General features: G+C 36.7%; 1 pseudogene; it reads right to left on the reverse strand.

Moving 5' to 3' along the window:
- Positions 1-234: 234 nt before the first annotated feature.
- LOC6046208 lies at positions 235-4016 on the reverse strand (annotated as a pseudogene).
- Between the last annotated feature and the right edge of the window lie 10324 nt (positions 4017-14340).

The raw sequence follows: 14340 nt of genomic DNA on the forward strand, positions 1-14340 counted from the left end.
TGTCACACTGAAAGGCAAGAATGTGCACCTACTTCAAAAACCTCAAATCAGCCAAGTTCTTTGCCCTGAACCGTCAACTTGACATTCCGAACCCCAGCGATAACGTCGTCAAACAAAAATTTGTCCCCGAACCAGTTTCACCGACAATCCGTACGACCGCCCAGTGCACCTCCTTCTCCGTCACCTATATAGGCGAACTGTACGCGGAGGTCAGCACAGTTTGTTCCACTTAGAGGGAGCCCCCAAAAAGGAAGCCCACTTCGTCCCGGAACTGAGACCCACCGAAGTCGCTAAGTTCAAGAATCCTCATGGGTCATTCCTTCTTTTACTTTGGTAAATACAAAGAAAACAAAAACGACGATAATTTTTATCATGCACTTGAAAGTTTATTTTCAATGGTTGGTTACAACGGTTACAACTTTTTCAACATGATCGAAATTCACTTTTTTTTTGTTCACATAGTTCTTGACAAATTCCTCGCCCTTCCGGATGTTTTTCTTCAGCTCCGATATGTCCTTCTTCAGCAGCTCCTGTCCGTAGGCGTTCACCTTGGGCAGACCAAGGTTCTTCTCGAGAACGTTCTTGCCCAGCAGCAGCAGCGTGGAGAAGTAAGTGACGAGAGGACGAACGCGCACTCAATCACGTTCTTTTTGCCGTTCATGGCATGGACCATAGCGAGGGCAAAACGGGCTTCGGCGCAGGCCGTCGTGAGAGTGTCCGCACCGGCACCGGTCTTGGTCTTGAGGACCTCCTGAATGCGTACCGCCAGGGTGGCAATCTTGTCCTGGGGAAGCTCACTGGGATAATGGTCTGGCCGGAGTGGCTTCCGATGACCGGAAATGTTGACCCGCCGAAGTCGACACCCTCGCCGATGAACGTGTTGGGACGGACAATGTACAGCATGGAAATGGCAAACGCGCACTTCGGTTCCAAAAATCCGGCCTTTGGTAGAGTGTCGCAGGCAATCGTTACCATCGAGTTGTCTAGATTCGAGATGATCAAATCAACCGGCGGCAAGGTCGCGGACGATCGAGGTGTTCGTATTGAACAGATTTCGCTTACGAGGAATGATGACAAACAGCAATCATCTGAAAAAGAGAACACCAATGATAGAATAAGCATTTATTTTAAAAGCTAAACATTACCTTAAAAACCAAACACTAGTCAATTTCGCTCGTTGCGCCAAACAAAAATCCCTGCACAGCTGATTGACTCATTTGCAGCCTGCCTTGATCGCTAAGCAAAACAAAAACAAACAAGATGCGCGCGTAAATCAGCACAAAACGAAATCGAAAAACCAGCGCTGCCAGGTCGTTCTGTCATACGAGGGGCGAGCCGATGTGTGGTTCAACGTGGTACTCGCGGTTCACAGCTTATGAGTCATACTTTTTGAAAAAAATTGTTCGGAGTGTTTAGTCTTTAATTAGTCTATGATACAAATATGTTACCGTATCATTTCCGAAATAAAAACCAGGCAACAAATTTGTATGATTTGACGTTTGCTGAGGGAATCAAAAAGTGGGGTTATGTTACTTCTTGCATACATCAATCGATTGTTGTTATCTTGGAGGCCTATATTGTCGCCGCGGCACTAAACCGAATTGAGCAAGTTTAACTCTCGCGACGATTTTCTGTCGCGAAATATCTGTCAAGCATGTTTAAGTGATTTTGAATCAGTGTGTTTGCTTTTTTTGTTTTGACGGCTTTGGATGATGAGAAAACGTGGCTGATCTTTTCTGGTCTGCCAAGGAAATGGAATGCTTTAGATTAAATTATTGTTTCAAATCTTGGTTTTTAGTTCTACTACCACTAGAACTGTTTTATTTGGGGTAATTTATGAAGTTCAGTCAGTTTCAGCTCCAGGAAAAGACGCAAAAGGGAAAAAGTCTTGGTTAAGTTGCTGATTACGGATCGATTACCGTCTGAATAAAACAAAAATAAGTGGCCTCATTGTCGAGGGACCTCAATCCGGTCCGTTGTGTCCTCTCACCGGGAGAGTTTTGCCGATGCGGGATGTTGCGGGTGTCGATTGAATAAGCTCTACAGCGCCAAAATGGGAAGACCCAGCCACCAATTTGAAAATCAAAAGCGCCGTAATTGTACTCTCCAAGCTAGACATCATGAAATGGTCCATCCGGATGATCGAATCCACGCTCACAGAACGATTTCCGTTAGATTTTCGTGATCGATTCCATGCTCCGTGTAAGACGCGGCGCGAGTCTTGTCGCAGCTCAACTGGCGACATTTCAGTTTGGTGCCGCGGCGAAATTTTGTTTTGGTTTCGCGTGTGACATTTGAGGTACACTCAGAAAAGAAACAACAGAAAATTGCTTCGCGAGATGAAAAACACTCGCGCTGTTATTTCGATTTATTTCAAAAACCACAATAACTTTGAATGTAGACATGTTGACACTCAACGTAAATGTCAATTCAATTCGGCGTAAATATTCCAAAAAAAAACATAAAACGGAGTGTAAATAAAGCATCTTGCTTACAACTAATGTAAACATCCAATCCAGCCGTGAGTAAAATTTATACTTTGTTTACACTTCGATTTTGGTCTTATTACAATGCAGAATTAATTGCATGTCGACTTAGACTTCATTTTTTGAATGTAAACTCAGAACTGTCAAACAACGTTGATATAAGTTGACCATCGGGCTCAATTTTTTTTGCATGTAGTAACATAACCAAACTTTTCGGTACCCTCAGCAAACGTCAAATCAGTACAAACTACTGCCGGATCTTTTCTGGATCTCTTCCGGAAAAATCTGCCAGCAATTGGTACTGATTTGACGTTTGCGGAAAGTGTCGAACAAATGAAAACAAATCTCTTCGTGCATCAGACAATTCGATCCTCAAACTGCAACTATTTTGACAGTTTAACTGCATGATTCGACATCTTGGTGTGCCAGCTATCACCATCCTCCACACAGACTCACCTAGTGTAAATGTGTTTCCTTGCCTGTCATTTCTCTTTCCATTGTTCTGTGCTACTTTTGACAACCGTGTTGCTGGATAGTGTGCAGATCTTTCTAAACTTTTTTAAACTTCTTCTTTTGTTGCGTAGAATAGTGAGATTTTTAGTTGTTAGACAAATGCGAAGCCCAAAGATTTGAAATCACTGTGTGTTGCGAGGAAGTTTCGACGTTTCGGGAGAGGTTAGTGATATATTAGGATGATAGAAAACGGTCGATTTTTGTGAAGAAGCAAAATTTGTTTAACGAAAAAAGGAGAGTAAAAAACATGTACGATATAATTGTTAACCAGCCGAAGTGAGATTTCAATGCTAGAAGCATTGGCTTTAGCATTTCAATCAATAGATCAAATCAGTTACCATAACATATCATTTATAATTTAAAAAAAATGTATCCTTCACACGAAATACTAATAACTCCTCCCCCAAGGTAAGCAATCTTTTGGTACTTTACTTTAAAAAAACATAAAATGTGAGAATTGATTGTGAGACAAAACAAGATCCGAAATTGAGATCAAATGTCAAGCCCGCCTTCATTGGATGAAGGAGCTATTACACTACGGCAAACAAACAAACAAACGCGCACTATTTGACAGTTCGCCAGTTTGCCGGCTTTGCTTGTTTGCCTGGATTTGTTTGTACAAACGTCTCCAGCGTTGTTCAAGGATGTTTATCATGAGACAACGTTGCATTTTGGACACCCAATAATTATCATGAGACAAGATGACACCGTTGGGCAAAATTAACAAAATTGACGAACAAATTTTAAAATTGAATTGATTGAATAAAAATATTTTTCTGTTTCAAATTTCTTAGTCTTGGTTAGAAATGATGGGACAAGTTTTTTCAAGTCAATTAAAAATGGCGAATGCAGGATAAGTTCAAATTTTTACCATAACTGAAGGTTCTTGAAACAAAATATCTCACTGTTCAAAGGTTTGACATGATGATTATGGGACAAATTTGTACTTTGAACACAAATGAAGATCATGAGACAGTTGGGCTTGTACTGCCCACAATCGGATTGTTGTCCCACCATATTTTGAACACTTTTCAAATATTCTAACGATAGACAGAAATTGCTGTTAAAAATAGATTTTTCCACTAAGAAGATCATGGGAAAACTTGAAGATCATGCTGTAAGTAAATATGAGACAAAAATAACAACCATGAGACAAACTGATCCGTCTGTCTTTGTCCAAAAATGCTGTTAATGAGCAAGTTTCCCCCTTAAATATCAAAAGTAATTCTTTGAAAAACATGTCTAATTTTGGACCAAAATGGAGATCATGAGGCAAATATTCCCGTTGGATCATGAAAAAGAATTGCATTGTAGAAAAAAGGACTTTTTCCCCAAGGCCAACAATTTAGATCATGGGACAAGTTTGTATGTTGGCCACAAAAAGATGATGGGACAAAATTGAAACTAATGGACATATTTTTACTTTGACCATCAAATAAAACCATACGATAAGTTCACAAACTCTCCGAAGGTGGGACAAACTCTGTCGTTGGCCAAGAATGTAGATCATGGGACAAGTTTGAATTTTGACCGAAAACTAAGATAATGGGACAAGCGTCCCGATGGCCGAGGTTGAAATCATTTGACAAGCTTGGATTTTAATAAAAAAAAAGAAAGATCAAGGAGAGCTAGACATGATGAGACATAAGTCAAACCAATTTCTACGATGACCAAAAATTTAATCATTGGAAAAGTTGTATTTTGTTCAACATACAAGATCATGGCACAAGTTTGAACTAAATCCAAAAAGTAAGTTCAACTATTCCAACTATTCACGCATCAAAGATCTTGAGACAAATTTTCATTTCAGTCTATTTAGAAAAATACTACGAAAAAATCTCACTGATGGCCAAAAATCACACCATGGGACAAGCTTCTAACTGAGACAGCTAAAAGACCTTGTGATGACCTAATGAGACAGATCCTCAGTTGACCAAAAAATAAGATCATGAGCATGAGCATCAGTTCCATGCAATCTATTTAATTTAGAAAGCAAAGCAAAACTTATTATTCAATTAAACCAATATTTGGGACAGATTTATCCTTTGGTCATAATCTAGTATCATGGGACAAGCAGTTCGTGTTCACACTATCATAAATGAAGATCATGAGACAAGGTTGGCCGTTGGGAAGGTGTACATTTGTCAACAGTAAACAAAAATAATGATGCAGTTATTGCCAAAAAACGAAATGGTGGGACAGCTTAACCATTTGGGCAAATTCGTATTGGTCAAACAAATTTTAAAAACCTGAGTTGAAATTTTATAAAACATAAAAAAACAGCTTTATAAAAAAGAATGAGCAAATTAATAGCTTGATTATTTGTTCTCAAAAAACAAATTTTAAAAAGGCCGATCTTCTTTGTCTCACTTTCAATTCTCACAATCCAGATTAAATCCAATCCAAACCTAACACAAGATTTACAACGAACCCAACGAGTGTGTGTATTAAACATTTATCTTTAAAACAAAACTAGCCCCTTCTAAATCCCGCGAGAATGTTAGCTACGACGTGCTGCAATCCCGCAAAAAAAAGCGATCCGATTTTGTTTTCTTCAATCTCTCGAAAACGTGCGAAATGAATGAAAATAGTATAATCAAATAAATATCCGACCCCATCGCAATGAGACGAAAAGCGCTGGTCATCACCACCTTCCCTGGACTGGTGGATCGGGTGATGACCACAGTTGCCTTGGGAAAAATTTAATTGGTTTTTCATTGCACCTAACAAGTGTACGTTAGTTTGTTTACGTTACAATTTCCCATTTGCATGCCACCTTCGCTGACAATCCTACACAGAAATCGTAGTGATAATTTTCGTTCTCTTTCTTTACTTCCAAGCGTTTAATTTGACTGAACTTTTCAGTTTCTTCCTGATTCGCACAGGTGACGGTGACGGATGTTACACACAAAAGTTGCACAACGAAAGAAGCTGGTGGTGACGGGACAATGCGGTGTGTCAATCTGAAATGAATGATCATAATTTTCCGACCGGTGACATCATCCCGGGGTAAGAAGGAAAACAAGGGTTATGCAAAGCGAGGGCACTAATTGTATGCAATTCGAATATAAAGGGGAAAATTGATTGTCACCAGTGTCGAGGAAAATGAGACGCATTTATGTGAGAGGTGTCGAAGGGTGGGACAGTTTCGCAAGTGATGAAAATTGGAGGGATTAGGAGAGGCAAAATATGGGCGAATGCTGCAGTGATTATGCATACAATTATCAGTGATATCAGTGAGGAATTCTCCAGATTAGCAGATTTCCTGGAATTTTTATTGCTTTTTTTTGCCTTTATTAAAACGTTGATACTAATTTTACATCTTCGGTCCGTCCAAGCAAGTCTCCATACAAGTTTGACTTCGTGAAAATTTTCGATCATTTGAGCAAAATTTTTGCAATCTTTTTAAAATTAGTTCCAACATTTAAAACAAAGAGTTTGACCGTTTCAAATGATTGAGTTTGTTTTCCTCAATATTTTTATCAAACGACCAGAACATTTCAGAAAGGTTCCAATTTTTAACATTGAAAATCGGACCAGTTGTTGTCGAGGTATCCTAATAAACAAAAATTAAGGAATGATACTAAGGAAAACTATTTCTCCAAAAATTCAAATAGATTCCAACCCAAAATTTACTTATAACATGATGGTAATAATTTTTTCCTCCAGAAATTGCAGTTTTTGTATATTTATTCAATCAATCTTTAATTATTTTTTGGATTCAGTTTCATTTCTTTTCAGAAAATTCATTTAAAAAAAATTTGCTCAGTGAAATTAATTCACTCAGTCATTTCTTTAGCTTTAAAGTAGCATGCCGTCTAAAGCATATGGGACACAGAAATAGACGGTTTGAGGATTAAATGTGAATGAATGAATTTATTTTTAAGTACACGGAGAAAAAATAGTTCCACAAATCTTGAACACGTGTTCATGACATTTGGAACAACGAACAAAGATTTAAAATTAAATGGTACTTTATTTTAAAACGTTCCATGGAATTTAAACACTTTTTTTTCGAGATTCCCATTTCCATGATCGCTTGTTTACGATTGTTGGAACTCATTTGTCTCCGTGTAACTAGTCCCTAAGAGCAAGGGTCCTGATTTCTCAAAATCAACCACTCCATTCGCGAGCACAAATAGCAGGCGACGCGATACTGCCCTGATGAATTCCTACTGTTTGTCACTTTGAAACCATTCGCTCCCGAACACTCTCTTTTCTACTCTCCTTCTCTCTCTGTTCGGCTCAGTCTCCGAACGGCTCAGGCAGGCCGAACGTCGTCGATCACTCTGAACTGAAAACATTTTTTCTCTGATGCGCTGCGTTATACTCATTCATTTGGGTTGCCTAAAATCAAAGTTATCAATGAAATTGTGCATTTATTTTGATTTCATAACATTATAGACACCATTCAAAGAAACTTCCACCAAGAAAAAATCAAACTGATGGCAAACTGAGGGCGGGAAAACAAAAAGACTGCCGCGCTGGCGTTTTGTGAGAATGGCTCTTCGCTGAGCATGGTAGTGTGTGAGTGTCGTCGAGCGACGGAGTAGGCAAAAAATTTCACGATGTATTTGTTCGCTGAGTGAACAGTTCGGGCCACTCGCTGACTGCTTGCGAGTATCATTCGCTCATGAATGCTAGCGGGTTAGAATAGGCGACGAATGGATAGGCGATGAGTGAGTGGTTTCTGTTCATTGAACCGAAAATCAGGACCCTTGCCTAAGAGTTTCTACAACCTTGCTGAAGACACTCAATTTATCAGTAATTCTAATATCTACGTACCATTTTGTACACGGAGAAAAAAGAGTTCCCAAAATCGTGAACAAGCGTTCATGAAATTGGGAACCACGAACAAAGTGTTCAAATCTCACGGTACGTTTTTGAAAAACGTACCATGAAATTTGAACACTGTTCGTGGTTCCCATTTTCATGAACGCTTGTTCATGATTTTCGGAACTCTTTTTTCTCCGTGTAGGGATAGCTGTAAAAATATTAGATCTAGACATTATGGGAGAAAACAAACGTTTTTTTTCTAATATTTGAAACAATAGATAAGAGACATCAGTTTGAATAAGCGACGAACCCGTATTTTTACAGTGAAATTTTTTGAACGTTTGTCTAAACTAACGGTCTTTGTTATGTTAGGTTCTACAAGCTTGATGCTTTTGCCTTCCTCACTGAGGTAAGGCTATAATCCTGCTCGAAAAATGAACTTTTGAAAAACAGCTCGTAGACCTATATTCATGTATACCTATCGACTCAGAATCGAAAACTGAACAAATGTCTGTGTGTGTGTGTGTATGTGTGTGCGTATTCCCCTTGGTGCCCAAAATTCTTGCCAAGTTTTCTCGGCACTGGCTGATCCGATTTGAGCCAATCTAGTTGCATTCGATCCGGTTTGGTGCCCCATACTGCACTATTGAATTGTTTGAAGATCCGATAAGTAGTTCAAAAGTTACGTATAAAAAAGTGCCAGAGTTGCGAATCGGATCTCACATAAATGCATGTAAACTTTGTCCAGACCCATCACCTGACCCATCGTTGGTTAGATTATCAAAAGACCTATCCAACGAGTCCAAAACATTGAAAATCTGGCAACCCTGTCTCGAGTTATGACCACTTAAGTGATATTTATGTACTTTTTTGATGCCGGATCTTACTTAAATGTATGTAAACTATATCCGGATCCATCATCCAACCCATCGTTGGATAGATCATCAAAAGACCTTTCCAATGAGTCCAAAACATTGAAGATCTGGCAACCCTGTCTCAAGTTATGACCACTTAAGTGATATTTATTTACTTTTTTGAAGCCGGATCTCACTTAAATGTATGTAAACTATGTCCGGATCCATCATCCAACCCATCGTTGGATAGGTAATCGAAAGACCTTTCCAATGAGTCCAATACATTCAAGATCTGGCAACCCTGTCTCGAGTTATGACCACTTAAGTGATATTTATGTACTTTTTTGATGCCGGATCTTACTTAAATGTATGTAAACTATATCCGGATCCATCATCCAACCCATCGTTGGATAGATCATCAAAAGACCTTTCCAATGAGTCCAAAACATTGAAAATCTGGCAACCCTGTCTCGAGTTATGACCACTTAAGTGATATTTATGTACTTTTTTGATGCCGGATCTTTCTTAAATATATGTAAACTATGTCCGGATCCATCATCCAACCCATCGTTGGATGGATCATCAAAAGACCTTTCCAATGAATCCAAAACATTGAAGATCTGGCAACCCTGTCTCGAGTTATGACCACTTAAGTGATATTTATGTACTTTTTTGAAGCCGGATCTCACTTAAATGTATGTAAACTATGTCCGAATCCATCATTCAACGCATCGTTGGATAGGTAATCAAAAGACCTTTCCAATGAGCCCAAAACATTGAAGATCTGGCAACCCTGTCTCGAGTTATGACCACTTAAGTGATATTTATGTACTTTTTTGATGCCGGATCTCACTTAAATGTATGTAAACTATGTCCGGCTCCACTATCCAACCCATCGTTGGATAGATCATCAAAAGACCTTTCCAATGAGTCCAAAACATTGAAAATCTGGCAACCCTGTCTCAAGTTATGACCACTTAAGTGATATTTATCTACTTTTTTGAAGCCGGATCTCACTTAAATGTATGTAAACTATGTCCGGATCCATCATCCGACCCATCGTTGGTTAGTTTATCAAAAGACCTTTCCAATGAGTCCAAAACATTGAAGATCTGGCAACCCTGTCTCGAGATATGGTCACTTAAGTGATATTGATATACTTTTTTGAAGCCGGATCTCACTTAAATGTATGTAAACTATGTCCGGGTCCATCATCCGACCCATTGTTGATAAGATTATCAAAAAACCTTTCCAATGAGTCTAAAACATTGAAGATCTGGCAACCCTGTCTCGAGATATGGCCACTTAAGTGATATTGATGTACTTTTTTGAAGCCGGATCTCACTTAAATGTATGTAAACTATGTCCGGATCCACCATCCAACCCATTGTTGGTTAGGTTATCAAAAGACCTTTCCAACGAGTGCAAAACATTGAAGATCTGGCAACCCTGTCTCGAGATATGGCCACTTAAGTGATATGATGTACTTTTTTGAAGCCGGATCTCACTTAAATGTATGTAAACTATGTCCGGCTCCACTATCCGACTCGACGTTGGTTAGGTTATCAAAAGACCTTTCCAACGAGTGCAAAACATTGAAGATCTGGCAACCCTGTCTCGAGATATGGCCACTTAAGTGATATGATGTACTTTTTTGAAGCCGGATCTCACTTAAATGTATGTAAACTATGTCCGGATCCACCATCCGACCCATTGTTGGTTAGGTTATCAAAAGACCTTTCCAACGAGTGCAAAACATTGAAGATCTGGCAACCCTGTCTCGAGATATGGCCACTTAAGTGATATCGATGTACTTTTTGGAAGCCGGATCTAAAAAATAGATGAAACTTGTGTACAGCCATTGATGTGAGGAAGGCTCCAACCACATAGGTGGATTAAGTTAGTTTTTTATTTGAAAATTGATTGCATAAAAATAAGTATAAAAATTTACTATGTTTATTGCTTTTGCCATTGTGCCAAGATCACGATATAAAGTTTCAAGTTAAAAATTTCCTAAATTTTTGTGACATTTTGCAGAATTCTTATAAGAATAATATACTCTTATTATTGGAAATTGAAAAAGGTAAGTGTTAATTTTTTTTTGTTCCTCATACAACACGGCGTGTTTTCTAGAACAACCTTTTCAGGAAAAAAAACAGTCATCACTACTTTCAAATGTATCTCAAAGGAAATTTTCTCAGCAATGCTTTTTAGAGCGAAGTGTTTCATCGAAAAATATCTGAGAAATCCATTTTTAAGTTTTTTTGGTTCAAATTCCTTTATAATTTATTGGAAACTTTTTAATAACAGTTCAGGGAAATGGTCAAATTATGTGTTTTATGTGTCATTTACTCATCGAAATGAGCAAAATAAGATATGAAACAACTTTGCAGAACGTTGCAAATCTCTAAATATTTTGAAAATTATGTTTTATCCAAATTTTATCTGAGTTTTTGAATATGTGGGATTTATTCAGAAATTAAAATCATTAAACCGTTTAATTTTTGGCATCTTGGTGAAATAAAAAAAAATAAACAAAACATTCACAAATTTCCAGGAAAAATAGCATACAAAATAAAATATTTTAATTCAAGGATATTAAGAATATTTAAGATATTTATTTGAACCATTTTGAGATGCTTTATTCAAATAACGCTTTATATTCATTAGTAAGATTTGTATGTGTTCATTTTTTAATTTTATTATACAATTTAATTATAACCTTCTGATTTTAACTGTGTGTAAAAATGTAATTATTTTATAGTTTTGTAAAGTCATATATTTAATAATGCACTACATGTTTTAAAAAACGTTTCTTGTGGCATTTTTGCTGATACTTTTCATAACCATAATTTAGTACGAACCAAATTAAGATTGCATATGTTTTAGTTAAGCCAAGAGTATGAAGCCTTTTCTTGAATCGCTTCAGTATTAATGACTTGATCATATGTTGAAACTGGATGTGTTTGAAAAATCTATGAAAGGCATAAGATTATTTTAGGACTTCATAATTAACACATAAAATTACACAACTCCACATTTTTCAATTTGATGCCAGGAAACACTTCAGTTTAGTCAAGTCCAGATTTTGGCTTTCTGGACACGTTTCAATCGAAAGAATTGAATTTTAGTGAATTTCTAGCTAAGAAATATAAATTTAAATTTCGGGTTTAAATGCTATGGAATCATGTTTAGCAACCATAAAAACACCCTTATGTTTCCCACACCACCAATAAACGTGCATGGTTGCTTAAGATGATAAAATACCATTTATACCCGAATTTACAAATTTAATTTTTCCTCTGCAATTTCACTAAAATTCAATTCTTTTGATAAGAGCGTATTCAGAGAGCCAAAATCTATCATACCTTGCCAAAACTTAAGCGATAACTGATACCAACTTCAAATGCCGAGTTGTGTTATCAGCAAAACTTGAAAATTTACCTGTAAAACAATGAAATAAGGATGCAAACTTTACATAGGAGCAATTCTCTACCAAAACTGGAAATGGATTTTATTTGTATTTTTTGATTTGGCTCAAAATTTGTGGGGGCCTTCCCTATGACCAAATAAGCTATTTTGCGTCATTGGTTCACCCATACAAGTCTCCATACAATTTTGGCTGCTATCCATACAAAAATGGTATGTAAATATTCAAAGAACTGTAACTTTTGAGTGAATTTTCTGATCAATTTGGAGTCTTCGGCAAAGTTGTAGGTATTATTGAGGACTTTTGAGACAAACATAGGTACACGGGAAAAAATTGCAGATTTTTTAATCACCTTTTTTTCACTAAAATTCAATTTCCAAACATACATATTTTTTTGATTTTCGAGATTTTTGATATGTTTTAGGGGACAAATATCCGCAACTTTTGAGCCATAGAAAACCATGGTCAGAAAATCTGCCACCGAGTTATGAATTTTTGAAAACAAAAGATTTTAGCAAAAAATCGAAGTATCATGCAAAAACAAATTTGACATTATTTTTTAGTGCAAAATTGAATTTGCAATCGAAAAGTATTCTACAGATTTTTTTGATAGAGGGCTCCGTTTTCAAGATATAGCCACCGAAAGTTTGATTTTAGTGAAATATTATGAATAGTGACCATGAGTGACCATTTCTAAAAAATAATTTTTTTAAGTTCAAAAAATTTGCTATAAAATTGTCTAAGAGACATTGAAAATTGGACCTCGGGTTGCTGAAATAGAGCTGCTTTAAGAAAAAGAAACACGAAAATTGAAGTTTCCTAAATCTCACCAAAAACCAACCATTTTCTAATGACGATATCTCAGTAACTAATGGTCCAATTTTCATTGTTACATTCGTAAAATTTTCCGATCTTTTTGAAGAAAATATTTTGTTTTTTTTTTAAATCAAGACTAGCATTTAAAATGAGCGTAATATTCAATGTTTGGTTCTTTTAAAATGTTAGTCTTGATTTAAAAAAATAATATTTTTTTCAAAGAGATCGGAAACTTTCACAAATGTTTCATGTTTTAACATTGAAAATCGGACCATTAGTTGCTGAGATATCGTCATTAGAAAATGGTGGGTTGTTTTGGTAAGATTTAGAAAACTTCAATTTTCGTGTTTCTTTTTCTTAAAGCGGCTCTATCTCAGCAACCCGAGGTCCAATCTTCAATGTTTTTAGACAATTTTATAGCAAATTTTTTGAACTTTAAAAAAATATTTTTAGAGATGGTCACTCATGGTCACTATTTTTAAAAATCGAAAAACTGAAAATATTTCGATAAAATCAAACTATCGGTGGCTATATCTTGAAAACGGAGCCCTTTATCAAAAAATATGTAGAGTACTTTTCGATTGCAAATTCAATTTTGCATTAAAAAATAATGTCAAATTTGTTTTTGCATGAAATTTCGATTTTTTTCCAAAAATTACTATTTTTTCAAAAATTCATTACTCGGCGACCGATTTTTTGACCATGTTTCTCTATGGCTCAAAAGTTGCGGAGTTCTGTTCACTAAAACTTTTTGTAAAAAAAAAAGTTAATTAAAATATCGCCATTTTTTCCGTGTACCTATTTTTTCTCAATAGTCCTCAACAATGCCTACAACTTTGCCGAAGACACCAAATTGATCAGAAAATTCACTCAAAAGTTACAGCTGTTTGAATATTTACATACCATTTTTGTATGGACAGCAGCCAAAATTGTATGGAGACTTGTATGGGTGAACCAATGATGCAAAATAGCTGATTTGGTCATATGGAAGGCTTCCACAAAGTTTAAGTCAAATCACAAAATACAAAAAATATAAATGGTCGAAATCGGCAGATTTCATAGAGAGTTGCTCATAGATAAAAATATGCTCAAAACGATCTCCTTTAAAAGAAAAAAAACCAAAAATAAATACGCAGCTCTTACCAACTTCTTACAACCAAACAAAAGTTCTTTGCTCAAAAACACCTTCCCCTTTCCGCCCTTAACGCGGTATCGACTCAGTTTCATTACTATGATTACTGCACTTAGCGCACGCCACTTTCAAGCCCCTCTTTGAAGGCTGTGGGAGTTTTTCCCACCCGGCTCCGAGTGTGTGTGTGCCCAAGAGAAAAACCACAGTAATTTCGTCATTTTTCCAGTGACAGAGTGTGGCTCACTTTGTGTGCTTTTTGTTTTCAGCACACTTTTGATTTTTCCGCATCATGTGTGTTGCTTTTGATTGCAGTAGGAACAAACCAGAAGAAAG

The sequence above is a fragment of the Culex quinquefasciatus genome, chromosome 1 (genome assembly GCF_015732765.1).
Source record: "Culex quinquefasciatus strain JHB chromosome 1, VPISU_Cqui_1.0_pri_paternal, whole genome shotgun sequence".
Classification (NCBI taxonomy): Eukaryota; Metazoa; Arthropoda; class Insecta; order Diptera; family Culicidae; genus Culex; species Culex quinquefasciatus.